This window comes from Halichoeres trimaculatus, unplaced genomic scaffold (genome assembly GCF_033239565.1).
Source record: "Halichoeres trimaculatus isolate MK-OKI-2021-1 unplaced genomic scaffold, fHalTri1.1 fHalTri1_scaffold_10, whole genome shotgun sequence".
Taxonomy (NCBI): domain Eukaryota; kingdom Metazoa; phylum Chordata; class Actinopteri; order Labriformes; family Labridae; genus Halichoeres; species Halichoeres trimaculatus.
Genome location: NW_027437187.1, coordinates 31,382,891 through 31,408,198, shown reverse-complemented (window position 1 = coordinate 31,408,198; position 25,308 = coordinate 31,382,891). Strand labels below are relative to the sequence as shown.

Genomic DNA, 25,308 nt, shown 5'->3' with positions numbered 1-25,308 from the left:
GGTTGACTTTTAAACAGACAATTACATTTCCTCGCAAAATAAAAGCGATATTTCTGGAGTTTCGATAAAGAACAATTTCACTTTGCCGGTGTTTCCATTACAACCAGAATTGCGCACAACTTGAGTAAAGTAAAACATAATGTCAGTCCGGACGCTGCACTCATGATGATGCCAATTCTTGGACATTTGTGTTTTTATTCACTGTTCAAACTGGTGTCTGTGATCACGCCAACTGAAAACAGGCAGGAACAAAACACTGAATGAAGATCATCATCAGCTCACACACTCTCACTCATGCACACAGACCTCTGCCCCTCCCTCCTGCTGCTCTCTGACCCGCTCACAGCCATCCTGCCGGAGTCCGTTTGTGTGGCAGTGGACACGCGTACAAGGAGGTGAGGGAGGTGCGTTGTTATGACAGAGTGTCAGTTTTGCGAAAACGGTGTTTCCATTGCACTTTTGCGAGATACTTCATTATCAAAACTTCTGAAAAACCACCTCATGAGAGCATAAAAACTTTTTATCGAAATTTGAAAAAGGTTTTTCAAAAATGTGGCGTTACCATTACCATTTATTATTGTGATTTTTAGCGCAATTCTAGGTGTAATGGAAACACAGCTAATGACTGGGAGTTGAGGCAGGTCTCAGCCCCTCTTGAGGCAGCCTTGAGTAACTTAATGAACTACAATTTTTAGTATTGGTTTAATTCCAGGATGCTGCTTGGTTAGCACTGGCGACTTACTAGCTAGCGGAGAAATCATATAATACAAAGCTAAGCGATGGCCCCAACCTGAAAATCCAAAAGGAAGATTTTCCAAAAGTCTGCTTGTCTGTATTCTTTGTACACTGAGTCCAGTTTTGCCAACTTAGCTACTTTGTGACTATATTTTGCAACATTTCAGACCCCTCTACAAGTCTTTCTAAAAGTGTTAAGTGACAAATCAAGAAACTTTTTGGAAAATCTGGTGTGAATAGGTGCCAGAGTCTCCCTGGATGATTAACTTATGGTTATTTGTTGTTCCAATAACAACATACACTTGATGTAAGTTTTGGGTACCCAGTTGTATTACTAACACCAAAAGCCTTACTGTGCATTTGGGAGTAACATGGTTAAAAGTTTTGGATCTCACCACGAGATACCAATCAGACATCACTTTGTTCAGATGAGTTTCTCAAATAAGACAGAAATTAGCTAACATGACATAGATTTTTTTTTCCCAATACATCCCTTGAAGCCTCTTATACCCACCAAATTTCAAGCACGTAGGTGACGGTTACCTCTAAGGAGGCTGCTTTTTGAAGCCATTTTGGGAGAGTGATGAACAAAGCATGTTGAGTGTTTGTGCCTGTTAAAGACCCTGAACCTACAAGCTTTGTGTTCTAACTGGCTCCACGCACTGGTTTGTGCTCAGACCCTCTTTCTCTATTTCCAATACATCACCAGTGCTCCTCTTTCCAATGCAGCACAAAGCACTGCCACAAAGTGTTTGTTTCCATCTTTTTTAGACTGGACCGTCTATTAAAGGAGGGGGTTTGTGTTTCATACAGCATCAGAAGTGTGAGATCCACTGTAGACAAACACGATTACAGGATCTGCCCTTCAAATCAGACACTCTAACACTGTTAGGGAAGTGCAATCCAATCTCCAACAGCACCACCAGCATGTGAGATGTTTGAGTGTGTGTTTGTGAGTGTGTACATAATAGGTGTTGGTGTGTGTGTAAAGCACAAAGACATTGGCAAACCCATTGACTTTGAATTGCATTATATTCTCTTTCATTAAAAATCCAATATGGATTCCTAACACAAACCTGAGCAGGGTGATGAATCGGCGTCACGCGCAAACTGATGGGAGGCATTTATCAGCGGGACTCAGTCATAGATCAACCGAGTTTCAGCACCCCGGACAGGGCTTTTAGAGCGCGCCCATTTGTCACCGCCACAGGAGCTAAAATATGACCCATTAGAGGCAGGTAGTGAATAGGTCAGCAAGAACACGACGCACCAAGCCATCCCCTTCCTCCTGTGACCCTGGAGAGACGCTGCCACCGTTACAGGAACAGCTCAGCAACTCTCGGGCTCGTTTGTTAGGCTCTGAGATTGGAGAGGAAGGAAGACAAATGGAGCGCAAAAGCAGAACAAAGTAGTTTCAGTCCTGAACTGGACAGAGGACACCACACAAAGCTGATGTTACTGATGTGCTCTCCTCTACAAGATAAGCAGGCCTGGGTTCATTAAAGAGTCTACTGTTTCTACAGCACGGTGTAGAGCATTCTGGGTATTCAAGGGAACAGCTGCAGGAGAAGGATTATATAAAAGAGATGACAGGTCGTTTTAGAGGCTTTTTCTTTTGCCTTTGCAGAGTTCAACTCTGGTTCAACCCAGCTGAGAGGAGTGATGGATGTGTCAGAGTGTAATCCTTACAGAGGAACAAAATAAAAACACAAGTTTCCTCGTTTTTTTGACTCTGTCAAAAATAAAAACAACAGAAGAGAAACAAAGGGGAAGGATCTCATCCAAGTAAGTGATTGCTGTTACACAAAGGGGAAAGTCAAAACAGAGAAACAAGAATACACGCAGCACCCACACCAACCGGCTCACCTTTCAACAGGACTCAAATCTCTTTCTTTAAAAGTCAGAAGAAGTCAATAACAACAGAAAAAAAAGTCTAAACCCACATCTATGGGGTCCCAGTAGCGTCGGTTACATGAGGAGTTTTTCATCTTTCTGAATGACTTTTCTGAAAACCATAGTATACATGGAAAGGAATATTCAAATCTCTGGTCTACATGCGCCGCTATAATCAAACAGAATAGTCAATGGGGCATGCGCTGAAAAACGTAAACATCACGTGATTTATCAAAGATTGAGGATGACAGTTTTTTTGCAAGTTTTTCGTCCATCCAGTCTTGAAGTTATGTTCAGTTCTTTCAAAGTTTGGAACAAAAACAAACTGTCCGCAGCAGTCGGTTTGGGGAAAGGAACATTCCACCCCTGTGACACCGATTTAGTGTCCATTCGGATTGGCACTTTTCTTTCAGAATGAGGTGTATACAAAGGTCAAATTCTTTCCGTTTGAGCAAATAAACCGAATGCAAGCGGAATATATGGATCCATGTATACGTGGCCAGTGACTGAGCCAGGGTTTCAGTTTTGGGTGGACCAGACAAGTCTTAGCTGGGCCTTGAGTTATAAAAGTTTGTAGATCATTTATTTAATTAATAGAGAAAATTATACTAAAGTACTGTTACTATGCGTCGTTTTAAAGCAATTTTTTTTTTTCACCTTAAATTGCATTTTTATAACCCTTTTGTGCATCAGATAGATCTACCTGCAATCGCTGTCCATGGTACTGACCAAAGAGTGGCGCTATAATGCACCAGTAGGCGACACTGCTACGGCGTGCCTTTTTATTAAAAGCTGTAAAACAAGAACATTAACCACGGTTGGGTGAAATAAATAAAAGTCGACAGTTTTTCCTTAAATAATGCTCTAGTGTTCAGTATATTTTTTTCTAACAGGCTTAAAAAACATGGCTCATTTTACAAAGACAGAGTGTCTAACACTAACAAAACTACACAAAGTGAATAAATAAATAAATTAATTAATTAATAAATAAATAAAAGAAAGAAAGAAAGAAAGAAAGAAAGAAAGAAAGAAAGAAAGAAAGAAAGAAAAGAAAAGAAAAGAAAAGAAAAGTTTAGAATGGACATTTTGAAAAGTGAGTGGGCCCGGGACCTCTGGGCCCACCCACAACGCCAATCCTGAGCAAAATTACCTAAAAAAAACAACAAATCTAAGTTTTCCCTTTGTTTTGGTGCAAATAAATACAAGTGTCTTATATAGTCTTGACATTTAATGCAGTAGCTTAGATCTTTTATCAGTAACACGTTTCTTAACTGACGGCAGTGATGCTAACGCTATTTCATTAGCAATGAGGTAGCTGGCTCTCACAGCTAATTCCTCAGACTCATCAGCAATTCATGCATCTCCTTTCTTCTCAATTGTCCTAGCAAGTTGTAATATTTTTCGTCATGCTAGGCCTTGCAGCAGTGCCGAACATTACACACCTTGAGCACCAAAACCTGCTGCATATACACCAAGCACACAGGTTTTCACTCACCACTGGATACATTCCACAGGGCCAAATTAAACCCCGGCAGGCCGGTTTTGGCCCACGGGCCATATGTTTGACACCCCAGCTGTAACAGAAACGGAATTTAAAACACAGTGTTGTCTGCATACACAGACAAGGGCAGCTCAGTCACACACTGGACCTTTTTTTGAATCAGTTGAAAGATTAATCATTTTTTGGCACACCTCCGACTCATCACTTGTGTCCATGACAAATCCAATAAATGCCAAAATCACAAAGTCATTAATTCTGCAGATATTCTCAGATTTTATCGCAGGAAGCGATTAATATCCCGCCCACACACCTCCATTCATCACGGAGCGACATGCAGTAAACGAGGCGCCGCTCCTCACAGTAAATGATGTTAATAAAGATTGTGGGTGTTTGTGTCCTTTAGCTACAGCCAATCAGAGGAAGGCGTTTCTCTGCCACAGACATGATTAACTCGCTGATGATATCCTCGCAGGAAGACGCCCGTTCATTAATACAGAGTGTGACGAGCCAACATTTTCTGCCCACTCTGCAAATAAATGATGACAAATGTGACCGGACTGAGATTAACCAGCCATATCTGACCAAATCAGAGAGTATCATCACTCAATTACTCTATCAGAGGAGAATATGATTAACTTATTCAAGAAAAATTCTAATCAGCTGCTCTATTTAGGAAAACACATCATAGTCAGCTGCAGTTACTCGTCATACTTTAGGTAACATCAGTAAAATCCTCATTTCTTCAAGAAACTTTCATCAACTTTGGCTGAGTTTGAAACTTCATGGTGCAACACCAATTCCAAAGAAGTTCGGACAGTTAGACAGTCGGTGATTAAGAGTTTTTGGTGGTTTGTTAATCAATTGCAAGCTCATAATTGTGGTGACCCTGAAGTGCAAAACACAACCAGAACAAATAAGTAAATGTATGTGTATCATCTATTTATTTATCTATTTATTTAATTTATTTTATTTACTTATTTAATCAATTAATTTATTTATTTTATTATTATTTTTTACTTATTTAATTTATTTATTTATCTATTTAATTATTTTTTATTTAATTTATTTTTTTTATAATTATTCTTTCAATGTAGTATTCTTTTTAATGTAATATTGTTTTTATTTTTTTATGTGTTTTGCACTCCCAGGCCTCCATATAAATTTAATCCGTTCTAGGGCACAGAAAAAAATTATATCCTTAATTAAAAAGTTTCCTCCCTGTTTCTTTTTTCATATGTATTTCTTTTCTGTGAAGCATCTTTGAGTATCTTTAAAAAGAGCAATATAAATCAGTTTTTTATTATTATTATTATTATTATCATTATTATTATTATTATTATTATTATTATTATTATTATTATTATTTTTTTTTTTTTTTTTTTTTTTTTTTTCTTATTTAAGAACACACACAGAAAAACAAACATACATACTTATTCCTCAAAACAGTTGGTACAGGGATTGGAATGTATACATTTAGCTTTTTTTTTTTTTCTTTTGTAAAAAGACAGAAAATCTAAAAAAAGAAAGAAAAAATAAAACTCTGTACAAAAGAAACAAAGACCAAAACCAACACCAGATGGAGGTGATCTTCATGCCCTCAGGCTGCAATGCATTAAATCAGACAGGAATCTGCAGTGGAAGTCGCTGCATTGGCTAAGAATCCCTTCAAAAACCATTTTCTGTGAAACACAGTTCATCCACAAGTGTAGGTTCAAACTACATAATGGAAAGAAGAAACAGATGCAAACATGAGCCAGAAACACCAGAGACTTCTCTGGACCTAAGCCTATTTAAGCATATTTCCCCTGATGGTATGAGGATCATACGCAACCATGGTCTGAACGTGAAGACTCTGTTAACACTGAAAAATAAATACAGGATTGGGTGCAACATATGCTGCCATCCTAATGATGATCCTTTCAGGAAAACAATGCCAAACCACAGCCTGCATGTATACAATGGCAGGGCTCTGTAGTAGAAGAGTCCAGATGCTGAACTGGCCCATTCCCACAGCATAAATGTAAATATGATCTTATTTTCCTATTTCTAGGGCCCGGGATTAAAAATACCAGATTGCTCTTTTAACTAACAAACAAGATGAACTGAAGCAAGGGATGAAGACGTGTTTCAACATTTTGTACCATCAGTTTTTGCCTTTATGGTTGTGAATTAATGAGCTGCTTCAAAAGCCTCTTTCTAGCAGCAGAATTCAGACCCTACATTCAGAGCTTCTCCACCAGCTTTCACTCCTCGTCTAACTGCAGTGTGAGAAGCCTCTTCAGCTACTCCAACACAGAACTTCAGAACTTCTCGACGAGCACAGAATTACAGCTCTCTGATTTTCCAAAGCCTGTTCAGAGAGTAAAACGAAAGGTAGAATTTGTAGCGACAGGCTGCTTTTAGTTTTGGGTCGATGTTGGAGGAGAGAAAGATCAAAAAAATTATCAAAGACCAGAGAACAAAGTGAGAGTCTGTCGACATGTTGCAAATACAATCACAGAAAACAAGGCAGACGCCATATTTAATGAGCGCTGACTGCACGTTTAGTCCGAGTACACAATGCAGAGTTATATTCTTACTGCTTTCTCTACATTTACACTCATACTGCGTGAAAACAGCCTGAACACTGAGGCTGAAATGTTCCTACACTCTTTGTGAAAGCACTTCCTCTTCCAAACCCACTTAAACAAACCTGATGAGAAAGCAAAACCACTTTCTGTGAGTCATTACTCCGTTCAAAACTCTGGTATTTAGGTGTGCAGCTTGTTTCTCGGGTAAGTAAAACTGGAGACCTCACATTCATCCAGCTTTCTTCATGCAGAACCTCCCGGGCTTTAAGCAATTATTCCTGCGCTCTCTGGCCCATTAGGCTAAAACAACACGGCTGACTTTGGTTGATCTTGAGACGCAGACTGTTTTTGAGTCTTTATTGCTGTTTCATGATGGAGAATCGCACACTTCACTTCTGCTGATAAACCGACAGTCACTCTCAACACAAGGTTGTTTCAGGAAGAGAATCAGGAGCCGTTCAGGAAGATTTACGACTTCCTCACTCTTCTCTTCTGTTCTCCTCGGCTCTGCGCTGGCTTTTTAATCTTTTCCAGGAAACACTGACTCAGGACATTGTGTTTCTCACTCCTACAGTCACATTGAAGCTCGATAAAAACAGTCAGTTCTCCGCTGATGGTTCAGAGCAGATGTAAGAATCTCCTCAGAGGCTCAGCGCTTTGCTCGAAGGAACTCATCAGTTTCAGCTTCAACACTTCTTCTCTGACCTGGATTTTTATATTTTATTTAACTGGTGCTGGTTTCAGCGCTGAAAATACTTTGAGTTATTTCTAACTGTCCCCTGTCGCAGAAAAGTGTAAGAGAAAGGCACCAGGAAAAAAAAGAGGAGAAAGACTTTTAGCATTAATTATGGAGTTAAAATACTGAGGATGAAGTCGAACTTTTGGAAAAAACTGTCGGGTATTTAAGCCAAAGAAAATGAATATTATGAGGACTTTATAAGTGATCTTGAAATTGTCTCATTCTAGTTTATTTGACTGTTCATAATCCATGATTTAAAAGATTATAAACGCTAAAATCAGTTAAATGGAGTCTTTGTACCCAAAAAAGCATTCCCAGTTGGGGCTGAAGGTGTCACTACAACCAACACCAAACAGAGAGTTCTCACAGCACCTTTAAAGTCTGAGCTCTAATCCTGATCTCACAAGTCTTTGAGTCAGATTGGAGTTAAAGCCAAAACTCTGGGAGGGTGAAAGTCATTAATCTGGAGTAAAACAGTACATCAAGAAAAAAAATGAAATAAAAAAAGTTACCACCGTAAATATTTTTGCACAGCCTTATAACTTTTTAAAATTAATTTTAAAGGGCTGTTAGTCCAGTTCTCAACAAAATTAAAGGTATTGCAGATATACTAGTCAAAGAAAAGGATCAGAGCTACTAAAAAAGAATCATTCTGAAGTTATGCCAGAAAAAAAGAGGATAAAGACTTTGGAAAAAAAACAAACAAACAAAGCAGGGATCACACTTCTTCCCAGAACTCTCAGATTTCTGCTTTTAACCTCAAAATTCTGTTTGGCCCACTTCTGGTTTCAAAGACAGGACTTTGATAGAAAACGTTACTAAAAATTCCAAATTTATTAGACAAATGAATAAATGAATAATAAAATAAATAAATAAATAAATAAATAAGTAAAAAAATAAATAAATAAATGAACAAATACAAAAATATATAAATAAATAGAAAAAAAGTTATAACATCAAGGGAAAAAGTAAAAAATAAAAAAAAAATAAAAAAATGTCAGCCTGGCTTCCAACTTAAAACAAAAAACAAACAAAAAAATACTATTTAAAAAACAACAACAATATTTTTAGTGTCCCTCAACCTTTTTCAGTTGTAAATAATTAGTGGAAAAGATTTTTTCAGTATTTACCTTATTTTATATATAAGCATAAAATCAAAACGTTCAAGATTAAGTCAAGCTTTTAGATCTGGATTTAAAAACACTGACGGGCTTTTGTGCCGTTAACCCTGTTAGACAATATAGGATTCATGGGTTCCTTAACTTTGTAGCCCATGACCCTAAAACATTGTTACTGGAGACTCGCAACCTCCCACTGCCCCATTCACTAATGAGCCGAACCAAAAAAAAGGAAAAACGAACAAAAAATGGTTTAAAATACTTAATTTATCTGATGAGTAGACAATTGCACAACCTACATCCACATGGTGTTGTGCTCCCTAAATTTTGCTGCTGCCACTGATGCCGCTTCATCCTGGTTTAAACACCTCAGGGGTCTTTTGGCAACAAAAAAAAAAAAAGGCAGATCAAACATTTTGTGTTTGTGTTTAAATAGTTAGTTGCATAAAATTTAGCTCCTCATTTTGTTTGTATTTTCACAAAAAATGGATGGAATATGTATTTTCAATAGTATTCAATTTTGGAAAGCATTTCATGACCCTAGTCAAAAATACAAGAAAGAAAGAGGATGCCTTTTTTGCATGTTGATGGTCAAGGCGAAGTCTCATTATTGAGAGAATTTCAAGCAGAGATGAAAAACAGAATCAGAGGAAGGTTATCTAGTTTTTTGACCAGATTTTCAGAATGCAATATTTGGATTAAAAGTGCTGCAGCTACGATGGAAACACCAACACTGCTCTCAAACACATGATCATGAAAGTCAGAGAAACAACCTTGCTTTTTTCTCATCAGGAGTATTTGCTCAGTGATCGACAGGACTCAGTAAAACATCGGTCAGTCTTTGGATTTCACTCCTCCAGACGACTCCAGGGGGATCAGACAGTCTTCTGGACCACACCTGAGCCTGACAGCTGCTTTCACACCTCACTGACCTCGCAGAGAAACAGCCTCCGGTCTGAAAAACATTCCCTGTATAGAAATCTCTCCTGACCCGGTTTGTACACGAGGTGACCACCTGTGGGGTTCAGACTGAGCTGAAGACTCCCTGCAGAGAGCTGTTGAGATCACTGAGGGAAAAAAAACACCCCAGAGGAACCTGGTGGTGTGAGTTAGTGTGGCTTTGCATCATTAACAGACAGAGTCCTGATGTGAGGAGGGATAGTTCCCAGCTCGGGCTAACGAGCTGCTTTCAGACCTGTAGTTGATCACCTGTGGATTCACCGCAGCTCCCTCACCTCCCTGCTCCTCCTTTCATCTCTCTGCTCCCTCCTGGTGCCCGGCCGTGGCGCGTTGAGGGAGGGAGGGGGTGTGGTTGGAGGCTTTTGCTTGGGGAGACAGCAGGCCCTGAATTCCCTCGTCCTCCAGCACAGGCTGCTCTATGATTACACTTTCTGTAATGAATAATTTACCTTTTCCTAATCACCCGGTAAGCGGCTTCATTTAAACGCTGGCTTCCTCGGCGTGTGGTGATTAGAGCGAGGAGCCAAGGTGAGGGAGGGAGATTAGAGGAAAATTAAGACTGGGCTGTTGTGAGCGGCGCCGTCCTGCTGAATGGCGCTGCTCTGTTAGCTCGGCTCATTACTGCTCGGCCAAAATGTCACCAGCACGCCTGGAAGACAGCTGTCAAAAAAGGAGGCATGATGGGAAAAAAATGTCTCCATCATCAGCTTTAATATCTCTAAAAAACAAATCCTGCTGCAGCAAGTCATTGTGCTGCTTTTTTCTAAAGACGAACAAACTTTGACTGGTTCAGGAGTTTTTTTTTTTAGTTGGTTAGTGCAACAAAATGCTACAAGTCATTTGGCTGCAGGTGCTGCCATTAAGTGCACGATTTCTTTTTGTTTTTCAGTTTTTTCCTTTGCAGAATAATGTGTTCATAACTAACCACAATTAAACACTGCAACAATATCGTTTAACCTTCAACAACATTTAAGAAATCAGTGCTAAATATTCACTAAGAGCTGTGAATGAGACTTTCTGACTCATTCTACCCCTGAGGACAAAGAGGAAAAGGGTCAGATTAAGTTACTAGGTGTTCCTCGATCAGATGAGTTTTCAGACATCTCTTAGAGTAGAAAGGGACTCTGTGGTTCACAAAGAGTAAGATAATTCTTTCCACCATTTGGGCACAACAGAGGAGAAGAGTCTGGCTAGAGATTTGGAGCCGCACTGGGCTGGGAGCACCAGGCGTCTTTCACAAGCAGAACGTAGTGGGCCAGAAGGAGTGTAGACCTGGATGAGGGACCCCAGGCAGGCAGGAGGTGTTTTTGACAGTGTTTTGTAAACCAGGAAAAGAGCTGCCACTGGAAGCCAGTGAAGAGAGATTAACAGCTGTGTGACGTGCTGTTTTGGGCTGGTTAAAGACCAGACATGCTGCATTCTGGGTAATCTACAGAGGTTTAAATGGACACACAGGGAGGCCTACTAGACGAGAGCTGCAGTAGTCGACGCAGAAAATCACAAGGGCCTGAACCAGAAGCTGCATGGCCTGTTGTGTCAAGTAAGGTCTGATCCTCCTGATGGTACAGAGGGCAAATCAGCATGACCAAGGACACTGGTCTGCAGTTGAACCGAAGGACACACTGAAGGACAATGAGCTCAGTTTTGGACAGATTTAGCTGGAGGTGGTGTTCCCTCATCCATGTGGAGATATCAGCCAGACACGCCAATATCTGAGCCGAGACTGTTGTGTCGTCAGGTGGAAAAGACAAGAAAAGCTGAGTGTCGTCAGCATAGCAGTTATAGGGGAAGCTAAGCGAGCGGATCACTGTGCCAAGTTAGGTGGATGTATCGTCGTACTCCAACCTGAGTCCAACTTGAGTTAGTTTTTCTTTATATCTTTTTTTAAGGGAATGGTTTTTGTATTGATTTTCTTTTTGTTGATAGAACAGCTGAAGAGGGTCATGAAATGTTGGGAAAAAAGCGCAGAGAAACACATGAAGCAAATGGCTGTAACCCAGAGTCGAACCAGCGAATCACTGCGACGACAACTATCAACCACTTGGTTACTGCAACATCACCTGATACAGTAGAAAGCTGAAGTCTTGGTGTTAGCATTAGGCTAACACTTATTTTAGAGCATAAGTAGCTATGTTTTAAGTGTGTTTTGGAGCCCTAAAAGAAACAGAAAGTAACACACTAGATTTCACAAATTGATAAAAGGTAAGTGATTATTTCAGATGAGCCAAAATAAACTAAGAACAAAGTGAAAACCAAAACCAAAAAGCCAAAAAGGCTTATGTTTGTATGAAACATAACCACCCGCTTACTGTACATTATACGTCCTGGAAAGGTTGGATCCTCTGTCCTGTCTGCTCAGATCAGTTGATATAAACAATCACATAAACAATCTATTTCTCACAGATTGATCAAAAGCATGAAAATGTGACTTAATGCAACAGAAATACAGAAATAATTCATCTTTCCAGAACTTATTGAGTCGTTAAGGTAGGCAAGAGCACACCCTCCCCTCTATGTGCACATATTAAAAAGCTAAGCCAAAAAATGCGGCAGCAAAGACCCCTGGGGAACAGAACAGAGATGCCTGGGATGAAGCCACCTGCTGGCCACGCCACTGGATGCTTGGAGGTGCTATGCATCCTGAGATTTTGCAGCAAGTAACAGAAATGTTCCTCATAATGTTACAACTTCTGTATGTAGTATACTTAATTCACTAATTCAAACTCAACCACAAGTTCTTGTAAGTGCAAAATTGTGTAAGGACATGTTGAATTTGATGCGCTGCACATGTTGGTGGTGAAGCTGCCCTCTAAAGATGGTGACGGGGAATAACAACTCTTTACAAGCTTTAAACTCATCTAAACTTTTAGTTTACTTCAAAAATAAAGAATAAAAAACTCTGCTTGCTTTCAGTGAGTCATGGCATTACTCTACCAGAGAATAATCGCTTCTTTTCTGGATGTATTTTTGTCTGAAGTCGAGCTTTTAAGAGAGCGCTGAGGCTCGGTGATGCAGGAATGTAAACATGCGTCTGAACATGAAAGCTTTTTAAAAGCAGCGATCTAACTCAGACAGACCTCAGCAGCACTTTTCTCCAGCGCAGCCTTCACCCTGATGACGCTCAGACCGTGAGCTGAGTGCTGCAGACTAAATTATTCCTCAGAGGAGCTGCACAGAGGATGGCAAATACCTCGAAACTCTGACTGACCAATGACAGGAGACCGTGGTTATACCTGAGCAACCGGCAGGTGGGAATGCTTTCAGCAAACGTCAGAGAGTAGAGAAGTTCAAGGCTGAAAAAGCTTTCAGGGTGACTAAATGTCTGTCAAAATAAAACACAGTTGGAGCGGCCTCTGGTCCTGATGGGAAGAAGAAATACAAACCAGTAAGTCGTGAGTGAGGCTGACACAGTAACAAAGCTGGGTTTCTTTTTCTCAGGCGACTTTCCACCTTTAGAGTTAATTTCTGTTGCAAAACTTTTCATCCAAGACACAGACGTTCAATTCCATGTTTATTAATGTGTGCAAATGAAGTCACTGAAACTGGGGGGGTAACAGATTTTGCAGCTTTGCATGGCTGCCCTCAAAGGACAGAGAATAACAGGAAAAACTGTCCAGGTTTTGAAAACCAAACTTTCAGCATGACTCAGATGGGCTGAGAAGGGTTGGAACACTGCAACATTCACCTGTGATGGTTAAAGTTTGGAAATTAGAGCAAACTTCTTGGCTGTAGGTTTTATGAGAGGAAAGTTTGATCATGTTTACTGTGCTTCACATCACAGACAAAATACACATGTGGAGTTCCTCAAGGCTCCATCCTGAGGCCTCTTCTGTTTATTTCTGTATGCTCCTGTTGGCTCAGAAATTAAGTCACCATTACTACATAGACGACACAAAGTTATACGTAATGTCACCTGGACACCATGGCCTCATTTACTTTGAGTAACCAAAAGCTGAGAGATACTGGTCCCAGTATGGGATAACACTTGTTTTAAAATATTTGGATACTTTACTTACTTAAAAGAGTTAAAAACTTGATACTTTTTAAAGTTACTTATTTTCACAATATTGACATGATTATTCTAATAGCTAGATGATGGAAAAAACAAGTAAAAATGTTTATAAAAACAAATATTAGTATAAATGCTAGAATATTGAGATGAAATAAAACAAAAAACAAAAACGAATATAGCATAAGGAGAAGGAATAGAAAAACAAAAAATATATCTAATATTTATCTAAGAAAAAAGTAGTTTAAAAAATTATAAAAAAATGAATTTGATTGAAAAAAAAAGTAAAAAATATTAAGTATGACAAAAATGCACATTAATGTAAATAAATAATATAATATAATATACTATATTATATTTATAATATTACTTAATATTGTTTCATTATTAAGTATTATAAATATATTTTATAATATTAAATAATAACAATAAATAATATTTTTTTAAATAAAACAAATAATATTAAACCAACAAAACTTGATCATTAGATTTTAAAAGCATCTTCTCATTTTTTAACCTTGATAGATTGGGCAATTTTTTGATATTTAGTTAATAGTTATTAGTTATTAATAGTTAGTTATTAATAATTTATTTTAATTATTCTGACCCCTGTCTTATTATTTAAATATCTGACTTCAAGCACTTTCAATTGCATTGTTATTGATGTGCATTCTACAAATAAACCTGCCTTTTCTTGTCTTCTTTTTGCAGGTCAACCATGAAAACAGACTGTATCGTATACACTTTGAGACCAACACCTGAGGTCCCTCGTAAATAAAGCAGTGCTCAGTCAGTCACAAATCCACAAGCTTATGATTTCATATTTTATAAACGTCCACAAACAAACAAAGAGATTATCATTTATTTATTGGCTCAGTTGGTTCAATTTATGCTCCTGTGAATCCCAGATCTGCCTCAAAAATGATAAATAGTTAATTCAGAATGCACAACTCTTTAACAGTTGAGGCTGCTGCCCAAAGTAAGTTTCAGAGGTTTTCTCTGGCTGCCTTCATGTTAACATAAAGCTGGTTATCAAAAAGTCTCAATAAAATAGGATGAGGAGGATTAGGTACCATATAGTAACAACCTCCACACAAGGCCTAAAAGTACAAACCAAGACAGACATGAGAATTAACTGTCAGCCTTTGTCGCCGTCCAGCAGAATATATATCGAACAAGAAGACATCTTTGGTAAACAGAGGTCCCTCTGCTGCTGTAAATCTGTCCTGACCATGATCATCAATAATGATAGAATAACTCCCCCAAAATATTCATCACTGGGTGGAAGCTTAAGCCCTAAGATAAGCATCAAAAAGGTGGTTTTTCTGTCACAGTCTCAGAAATCAAACATCACAATTATATCCTCTTAAATCCCCGAACTGTTAGATAAGAGCAGCCAAAAATAGAAACCAGTCAAAGCAGGCTGTCTCTTTGTGCACACAGCAGGAGTGACAAGTACAGCATTCAAATTAAAACAGAGTCTCTACAGAGCAATCATGTACATCATGAGAAACGGATAGCTGAGAAAATTAGAATATTTCTGCCAAACTGAAGTCAAATTTTAACAAAAACTACGCCAGGATGAAAACTGAAACCTGGAAACTTCTGCTACTCTACTGCGAAGGATGTGGATGGTACGCCCAGTAATTTTCCCAGACATCCCTGAGGCTGCTCTGAGCACCAAAAACAAGACTTGAGCATTCAACCAGCTGAGATACAAACTTTTGAGTCTTGAGTTATGAAACTTCTGAGTTTGAACCAAATAAAAGTACGGCAAAGATGACTTCTAATGAAAACAGTACATCCTGAGAGTATATCCACCACTCTAGACTGGAGGACGCCTCGGTCACAGCTTGCACAATGTCCAATATGTCATCTTATATAACCAAAGGCCAGCCTGATCAATGGGAGAGTCTGGACAGTAGAGAACTCTGGCTGCTGGCTAAATGCTTCAGGGATCGATGACATAATGACCCGCCTGAGTTCATCTGCTCCAAGGTGTACCTCTGCAGGCTGAACACTCATTTCCTCCCCTCCTATCAATGGAGCTGCTGCAGCTGGAGCAGCTCTCAGCCCCGACAGATAGTCTTTATTCCAACTGGTGATGCAAAAGGGAAATAGATCCATCAATCTCCTTTCAATGCTGGAACCGGATGAGAAAACATTAGTTGGACATTGAGCTGGAGCACACCAGTACCAGCTGCCGTCCTGAGGTGAAACGACCTGAATTCATCACCGGATGTATCCACTCACACCCTGCAGCAGCCATCTAAGGCTGCCATTGTCAATACATGTTTAAAACTGCACTCCAAGGTGTTAGAGGAAGCTAATTTAAACCTATAGAAAGTCCACGAGGGTGATTTATCTTAGCACTGAGCTTGTGGAGCCATCAGCATCCAGGGAGTACATGGAGCTATAAAAGCGAGCTGTTTGGCAGCGTCTCTTTTGCCTCCTCATCAACACAGGAATAAACAAACTCCCACGCTAGCTGCCTCACCTTGTTCAGACGTCTGTTTTGTTTTGTAATGAGATGAAGGATTAATGTTATGGATTTAAAACTGACTCAGCAGCTCGTCTGCTCCTCTGAGAAACATTTCGAGTTGATTTAGGACCAGTGGCCGGCCGCAGATGGGACAGTTTTCTGTGATAGTTCGGATATTTAAAGTTGTAGTAAACACAGAGCCACAGGGGGATAAATTGTGTAATTTGATTACCCTGAAAGGTTTTGTGTAAGAAAATTCTGGTAATATGTAAATCTTAGTCCTACTTTATGAAGTGGTGACGAAAATGCTAAAATGGAGCGACACCTGTGCACAAAATTTGGAGGGGGGTAAAGATGCACAATTTTAGACCTTCCCTAGGCTTAAAATGTAACTTTCAAGTGCCTGAAAGAATATTGAGAAGACTTATGCAGAGGTAGACCCTTCTGCTTCCTTTCAAATGAAAATAGCCCTTTTTATTATCAATACTTGATTTCATGAAGGTGGTTTTTGAGTCATTTGTAGGTCAGTTGATTTAGCTGGATCACCTTAAAGACGGCGTTTAGTGTGATTTTGGGCTGTATTTCTGACTCTCTGGTATCCAAATAGAACTAATTTTACATGATCTGCAGCTGAAAATAAAAGTATTTTCCTCAAACTGGTGTTTTGGAAAACCTTTATTTTAGCCACAGTGTGAAAAGCTTTGCTGTTTGTTTTAGGCTCCCATTACAAACTCCCTGCCCTCTGATTGGACAGCCCTCTAAAGGCCTATTGAGGGCAGAGCAATGAGCAGACTTTGGTGTTAAAAGCATTGACTGTATATAAAGTGGACAGCATGGCTCCACCATTTACCATTGTATGGTTTTGAAGCCAAAATACCCCCGTCACAGCCGTTGTGCAGCCAGAGTCTGCACAGTAGAGGCTGTGAGGGATTCTGGGAGAATCTGAGTGGAGCCAAGTGACAATATATATATATATATATATATATATATATATATATATATATATATATATATATATATATATATATATATATATATATATATACAAGAAAATCAGCTCACTCATCGTTAAACATGACGCAAAGCCTCGTTTTTAACCTCTAATAACTAATGAAAACGAAACTTGACAGAAAAGAAAGAGGACCTGAATACAAGGCAGCAAAATGATATCTTCAAATCACCATAAAAATTGGATGTGAGAAACATTTCTATGAGGTGTACTAATTTTTTAAAGTTTGACCACAGCCCATCCAGAATGACTGGGGAGAAGGATTTTTTGACCTGTACTGCAGCCAGCCACCAGGGGGAGCAGTTTTTGTGGCGACCTCACTTTGAGCCAAGCAAACTGTTGTCCTTTATTTTTTTCATAAACTAGTTAGGAGGTCCTTATCTGATGACCACATCATTTTGGATGTTATCATAAAGATCTTGCGCTATTCCTTTAAGACAGACCATCTTGAGCTGTTCACAGACGGAAAGCGAACTAAAACTGCATGTTCAGAACAGATATCCAGCATTTATTCTTTGCTTTAACATTTAATATTGGAAAAGCATGGTACCCCCTCTTTGATCTATAAAGGAGAATAATAAATCCAATAAACAGAGCTTCAAATGTTTACAGTTTTAAATTTTTCTTAGTCATCTTTCAGGAATTACTCACAATAGACTGAATTTACCTTCTTTTTCAAACACTTAAGGAAAACCTTCTTCTCTGATGATCATGCTTTTTTTATCACAGTGATCTGGTTTCTGTAGTGAAGTCCAGCCCCTCGTCAGGATGCTGAGAAATGGTATGAAATATTAAGTGAGCCATACTGGAAGATAGAGCCGGCCTCCACAGAGCAGCAGGGAGGAGACACACCAATAAAAAGGAGGTAACAGTACAACGAGGGGTCAGCGGGCACGGCGCCCTCCACTGGAGAATTAAAAAAAAGAGGTTGAGATAAATCACCGCCAGCTGGAGCTCTGACCGTCCCGTCCAGGTGGCTAAAAGCTCAGCATCTTCAGAGCAACAGAACAAACTCAAAATGCTCATAACACAACCATGGAGCTGAAGAAACTTCTGTTTAAAACAAAGAGAGATTTCAGAACACACCAATCCCTGAGAAAGGCCCTGGAGGCGGAGCGGTAAGTAGGCTGACGGGAGCACAGCCAACACTGCCAACAGCACACATACGTTGAGACATGCTAATAAAAGATTCATGCTCGTGACTTTACCATGTGTGTAGTGAATAATGCAGTGGTAATGCAACTGATTCATTATTTACTGCTTCCACGCTCCATTTACAGATCATTTAGCAGTTAAAAAAAGAAAATTAAACAATTTTTATTTTACTAAACAAAGATATTTAAAGACATCAGCTATTGTTTAATTTATGTCACGCATAACACTGTGCATGGCTGAAATAAAAAAGCTAGAACAGGTTGTAAACACAAGATGTATTGTATTCTATTACACAGTTTTTCACACTACTGTTTTAAAGCTGCAACTTTTTCATTTGGGGATCACTAAATTTTCCAGACACCCACTCAGATCTCCACCCATGGGTCTCAGTTATCAAAGTTATCAGCATCACCGGTCTTATCATCAGGGTCGTCTTCTGTCGGACTCTGTCTGCAGTCAGCCAGCGTCGCCTCTTTCCATCTGCTGAAAAGCATTTCTATTAATATTCAGATCATCTCCATCAGCTCCATCTGCGTACAGTCGACGGTGGCAGGAAATGAAGAGAGGAGCCATCAATTATTTTCCCAAGAGTGATTGACAGGTTGCAGAGACATGAAATCGATGTTATTAATACTATCAGACGGGGAATAATGAACCCAGGCAGCACCTCCTCCTCCTCCATCTTTGATAATCATCTCTGCGTTGTGTAGTGGGTGGTGTGGCCGACATTTCCTGGTCAACATGCTGTTCTCAACCCTTAGACCAGAGTTTATACTGTATATGAGTGTGTGTGTGTGTGTGTGTGAGTGTGTGTGAGTGAGGACGGAGAGATGTGAGTGCAGATTCTGATCACCACGGTTATCTCCAAGTGCATTTAAGTGCCCTTCAGGAACATCAGATAACCGTAACAATTAACTCTGCTGATCGATAGTTCTCCAGCGTCTGAGCAGAGCGGCCGGCTGGCCTTCATGCTGCAGGTTACTGAGGTGAAAATAGCACAACACCACACTCCCATCTGAAAGTCAAGAGGCTTACAGTCGACAGAAAACACTATCCAGGGCTCACGTGTCAGCCTGAAGCCAAAGGGAAGTACAGCTCAAACATCCCTCAACTTAAATGTGTCAGTTTTTGTCTGTTTTGGTTCAAAATCTGGTGGAAGTTAAGATGAAAATCTCATTTTCTACTGATGTCAGCATCCAGGATAAAAACAGATTCCCTTTAGTCCTGATTTAATGATTTGGTTCTCTTTTTAAAAACAGATAAACTTCCAAGAATAATCTCATATAACTGCCAGGCCTCTCCTAAAAATGAGCTTCTTTGTTTCTGTGATGACCACTCGACAAGCATCAATTTTCCTGGTTATTTATGACTTTTCTTGTCTAATCTAGTTAATGATTGGTTTGCTGGATTCAGGTTTTGAGTACAGGGACTATATCTGGTGGAACTCTGAGGATTTTCAAACAAAGCTTGTGTAAAATATTTTGATTATTTTAATAACTACAGAGGCGAGTAAATTGGGGACACTAAAAAGCTGAGAAAAATACAGGTTTGTCAAAAGCAGGGGTCTGTAACTCAACCTGAGGGTCTCTGAGCATCCAGTCTAGTCACAAGGAGGCCACTTCAGGTGTTCCACTATTAAAAAAAAAAAAAAAAAAAAAATCAAGTGTGGCCAAATATGGGCTATATTATCGTCATGTTCGTCTTTTCTTGCTGCAAGACACCTGGGTGCTCCTTCTCAGACAGCTGGGTCACATTTGCTCTGAGGGAGGTGGCAGTTTGAAACCCTCAGTACACTGTAAACCCCAAAGTTCAAATCAATCAATCTAATTAAGCTATGAAAACTTAAAATTAGTGAAACTAGTAATTTCTGAGTAGATTTAACTTTTGTAACTGTTTCAAATCATTTCTGTGACTGCGTTTTGTAACCATAAGTGAGGAGGGGGCGCAGTGGATATGAGATCCTGCTGTACTGCTAGACGTGCAGCAGTGGCACAGACTGACTGTGCTCCACTTGACGCAGACTGTTTGTCTTTGCGTCACAGCATGGACCAGCTGTCTGTGCCTCTCGTGGTTGTGATCAGCTGTCTATGCTCTACGTGGTGTGGACCTGCTGTCTGTGTCATGAATAAATAACTCTTACTTAATTTCAAAATCGGCCAAAACAGTATGGTAGTCTAGTCAAAACTTTCGTATTTGAATATCTTAAAGGGGACATATCATGCTTGTTTCTCCTTTTCACTATGCCAGACTAGGATGCCTGTAAAGCATTTCTGCCCTCAGTACAAGTCATTTAGTTCCTTCATTGCCCCACAATAGCGTTCTCAATATCCTCAGTTTAGGCCATTCTGAAGATCTCGTTGAAACGCTCGGTTTCGAGAATGACCTCCAGTAACCTCGCAACGTCACAGCCCTTTGTGCTCTGATTGGTCAGTTCTATCAGAGGGGCGGAGGGGTTAGAGCCAGGGGGCGGTTTTTGCAGCATGGCAGTATTTACAAAATCGCCACATTGAATGGAGCAGACCGAGCGAGTTTGCTGTTTGCCAAAACTTCACCGTAAGGCATTGATAGTACTAATAAAATGGCAGAGTGTAGGATACGTCCTTTTGTATTGGACCCCGAGTCAGACCCAGACGGTTCTGCAGCTCAGGAGGAAGAAAATCCACCTGGACACAGATCATCTCAGGACGCTTCAGTGTGGTGAGTCAAACCGGTACTGTAACATGTATAGTTTATACATTTATACTCTGCTCTTGGTGGTTGTATCCCTCGGTGACGGTTGTGTGACTAACTGACATCACAGAGGAGGAGCTGCTTTATCAGATTACTCCAATAAAAAGAAAGGTACCTCGTGTCGTCACGACAGTCGAAATCTCGCGGCCAAATGTCAATGACCTATTTTCAGAGGCATCAAATCTCGTTCTAGGATATCAGAAAAAATACAATATCTCATTTTTTGAAAATTCAGGGGGTGAAAGGTCTTGCTTTCAAATTTATTATATTATATGTAAGTATTAAATCAGGGATCAGCATGATATGTCCTCTTTAACCATTAGGCACACTGCAAAAGTCAATTGGTACAAGACCCTGTGCCATGGAGCACAGACCACCAGTCAGTGTCGTGGGGCTCAGACAACCTGTGCCCCCTGAAGAACAGTATTTCACTGTACAGCAGGGTCTCATATCTAGTGTATTCTCTCCTCACTCACGGTTACTAAAGTTATGACATTAGAGCTGATTTTTTTGTCACAGTGTTTGTAACCATGAGTGAGGAGGGAACGCTGTGGATATTAGACCCAGCTGTTCTTTAAAATGTTATGTAATTTAGTTGTTCAGATCTGCTTCAATGTTTTATCATTACATTTACTTAATTTATAAGTTTTGAGTAAGATCAACTTATTATGTTTTACAGTGATATGCAACATTTTTTAAAAATTAAATTTCTAATTTGTAACAAATAAGCATCAGGTTTGTTTGACTAAGGACATTCAGTAGAAAGATTTTCTATAACAATCATAACTACCCAAGATGTTGAGTTAGATAAACTTAATTTTTCATATTTAATTACCTAGTTTTCTCAAGGTAACTGGTTTACAAGCATTTTTCAAGTAAACTCAATTTATCTGGGTTTACAGTGTATGGGGGTCATGATCTGAAAAGTTTGGCAGCATTGGTGTGAGTTTTGGCGCCCCCTGTGTATAGAACACGTAAACACACTTAGGACTCTGGTAATCTGGATTTGATAATATTTAAAAGTCTTTACCTGGATCAGGTTTAACCCAGTTAAACTTTGAAAACAGGATTAAAGTGTGGAGGATTATCTGATCTCCGGCAGCAAAAACATGGATTTCAAGTTTCTGATTCTTTCAGCAAACAGCTAAAGTGGTAATTTGGTAAAACTTGGTGCACACAAACTGTCTACTTTATTTCCTCTCCTGGTTAAATGAGGTGAGGGTGATTTCCTCCTGAGAGGAGCTTCGTGTCTCTTTACCGGTCTCACCGTGGAAACCCTCTTCCTCCTCACACCATCTGTCTCTGTCAGATATCTGCGTCCAAATATCTCTCTGAAGTTTCCATCAAACACAGCAAACTTTTCCCAAACCGGTTCAACTGTTGGAGACCACTACTGAGGACTAACTTTCTCTTTTTGGCTGTGTTTATGAGTTTGGCACAAGTTAAGAACTGGCCAATGTGGACAATTTATTGTTTGATCTGAAAAATGTTTCAGTGATCTAAAACGTTACCAAAAAGTGTCAGGTTTCCTGTCAGATCCTCAGAATGAAAGAGCGCTAGTTTTAACTTTTTTGTGTCGACGTTCAACCTGACAGAGAGGGAGGAGGGACGCTGTTTTGACACCTAGAGGAGCAGGAGACAGACCAGAATGTAATGCAGCTATCAGACAGGCTGTGGTCTGAATAAAGAGGGTTTATTTTAACAAGGGAGCCGGGTTATGCTTCTCTGGAGATGAGCATAAAACATACCTCTGCTCCTGGGGCCACATTCAGGGAAACACACGGAAAAGTTGAAACAGATGAATCAAGCTCAGAGGTTTCACTTTCACCTTTCTGTAAAGTTTCAACACCCCAGTCTGATGTGCTCCAACACGGTACATCAGAGGATGATTGTTTTCCCCTAGTGCCGCCTCTTTTCCTCAAAAGAGCTCACAAACATGAAGCATGTCTTCTTTCATGTCCCGTCACAAGTTAGAAAACAGTTTTCATCAGACGCTCCTCTTCCTCCCAGGGGTGACAGCTCATTTATTCAGAGAGCGGCTCTTTACAGGCCGGCCTCGGCGCGCTGCTCAACATGGCAGAGATGTGAATTCATAAATGGCAAATGGCTTCTAACTGTCAACCCTGCTGCCCAGAGGGGAGTCGAGCAGCTGCCCCGCTGCTCCGCTGGTCCACGCTTTTATTCAGAAAAACAAGAACAGAGCATGTAGAACGCTAAGATAGAGTCAGTTTGCTCTGACTCACAGAGGAGCCTCCTGGGAGATTCATTAGAGACCTGCAGCCTAGTTTAAGACCTTGTTTAAAGCAGACGGAGCACAGAGGCAGAGCTGGATCCTAGAACTACACAAACAGCTCTTTGGATACAAGCAGCTGCACAAATTAAAGTCCTGCTCCAGTTATCATAATATTGAAGTAATACTGAACAGAGGACTCATGACTGTTCAGGGATAGCATGGTCTTTACATTTTACAGTAATAAGCAGAGGTTAATCCTTGACTCTATTTGATTAAACCCAATTACAACAACAACTTTTTCCAAACAGCAAAAGCAACAACAAAGACAACCTGATCAAATTTCCCAGTAGACAGTAATGTTTGGGATTGATTGGAACCCTGACAGGGTGAGACCATAGACTAAAAAAAAAAAATGGACGTAATCTTGCTCAGCTCGAAGTGAGGTCTCCACAAAAACTGCTCCCCCTGGTGACTGGCTGAAGTATAGGTCAAAAAATCTGTCTTTCCAGCCATTCCATAGGGGCTGTGGTCAAACTTTAAAAAATAAATACTCCTCGTAGAAATGTTTCTCATTGTTGTGGTGATTTGAAGATAACATTTGGCTGCCTTGTATTCAGGTCCTCTTTATTCTGAAAAGTTTAGTTTTCAGTTGTTATACAAGGCTAAAAATGAGGCTTTACGTAACATTTAAAGATGACTAACAGCGGCTGTTCTCGTGTATTTTTTTCAGGGATTGTAAAATATGTCGGGAGGTAGAGTCAAGAAGTGATTAGACTATCGAAAGAAAATAAAAATATATCATTTTTGTCACCCAGTTCCACTCAGATTCTCCCAGAATCCCTCATTGTCTCTACTGTGCAGACTCTGGCTGCAATTGCTACCAATGGCTACGCCTGTTAGAGGGTTATTTTGGCTTCAAAACCGTACAATGATAAATGGCGGAGCCACACTGTCCACTCTATATACAGACTATGAGTGAGACAAAACACTGATCACCCTGTTAGGATTATAACTTGCATAACTCCAAGATATACCATAACTGTAACCCTGACAGGGTGAGCGGGACTGTGTCACAAAGCAAAGTGTTCCTCCTAAATTAAATGGGTAGTTATGCAGATTAGTATCCTAACAGGGTGAGCAGGTCTCTGATGCCTACTCATCAGACTTGCTGAGTAATTGGCTAAAGAAGTTTTGAAATTAATGTGCGAGTTAGTTTTAGCAGAATGGAGAAAACAATGTGAGACATGGCGTGCTTGCAGCCTTCAATAGGAAGCAGCACAGCTGATGTCTGTAACCAGGATTAGTTTGGGTCAACTGGCAATGCTTCGAGGATCACACTCGAAATCTGCTTCGTCTGAGACCAACATCTGTTATCGGACTTTCTGACAGAAAACCAAAGACTCGGAGGGGTTTCTTTCTCCCTTCTCTGCAGACTGACTGAGCGGTGTGAATCGTTCAGCAGAGAGCTGATGGCATCTGATGTCCTGATCAAACACTTGGGTTGTGATTCTGACCTCGTGAGCCATGAAAGCGTGTCAGGACGTGTCACTCCACAGCCCACGCCTCTTGTTTGAACATCACAGAGTAATCCCCTCTGAAAGGCACTGGACTTTAAAGAACACGCAGAGAACTTGTTTTCCATTTTAATGAAATTATCCTCTGCTTTAAGATTAAATTTGCATCTATTTTTTGGGCTTTGGGTGAGCTGCAGGTGGTGTCAGCTTGGTGAGATTATCAGGGATTCAAACTGTGAAAAATAATATGAAATAAAAACACAGAAGTTCTTGGAAACACAGAGCTGTTTGAAGAAACATTAAAGTATCAGGACACTGGCCCCACAAGATAAAGTGACCCTTTGACCCCTGCAGACCTGCTATAAAGAGGTCACAGATCCACAAAAATTCAGAAAAAGCAGGGTAAGAAAAAGTATAAACGCAGCAAGTAAAAAACCCTCAACCTTCCCGGTCAACTCGGACTCTACGTGGCTCAGAGACCAAGCTATCAACCTCCAAATCAAACACTGATGAACTTATCTCCAATCTTCTAATTGAATTTTTTACCCGAGCTTCTGACTTGATGTCTTCATCTCCGTCTGACTGGATGCAGAAAGATAAAGTTGCTCTATCTAATGAAATGTGAAATGGTAGTTCCCCAAGGTTCTGTGCTGGGCCCCC

The 25,308-nt window shown here is 40.0% G+C and overlaps 1 protein-coding gene across 1 annotated transcript in view; it reads right to left on the bottom strand.

The window, feature by feature from the left end:
• immp2l (inner mitochondrial membrane peptidase subunit 2) overlaps positions 1–25,308 on the bottom strand; it is a 166,111-nt gene that overhangs the window by 51,972 nt on the left and 88,831 nt on the right. The window lies entirely within an intron of this gene.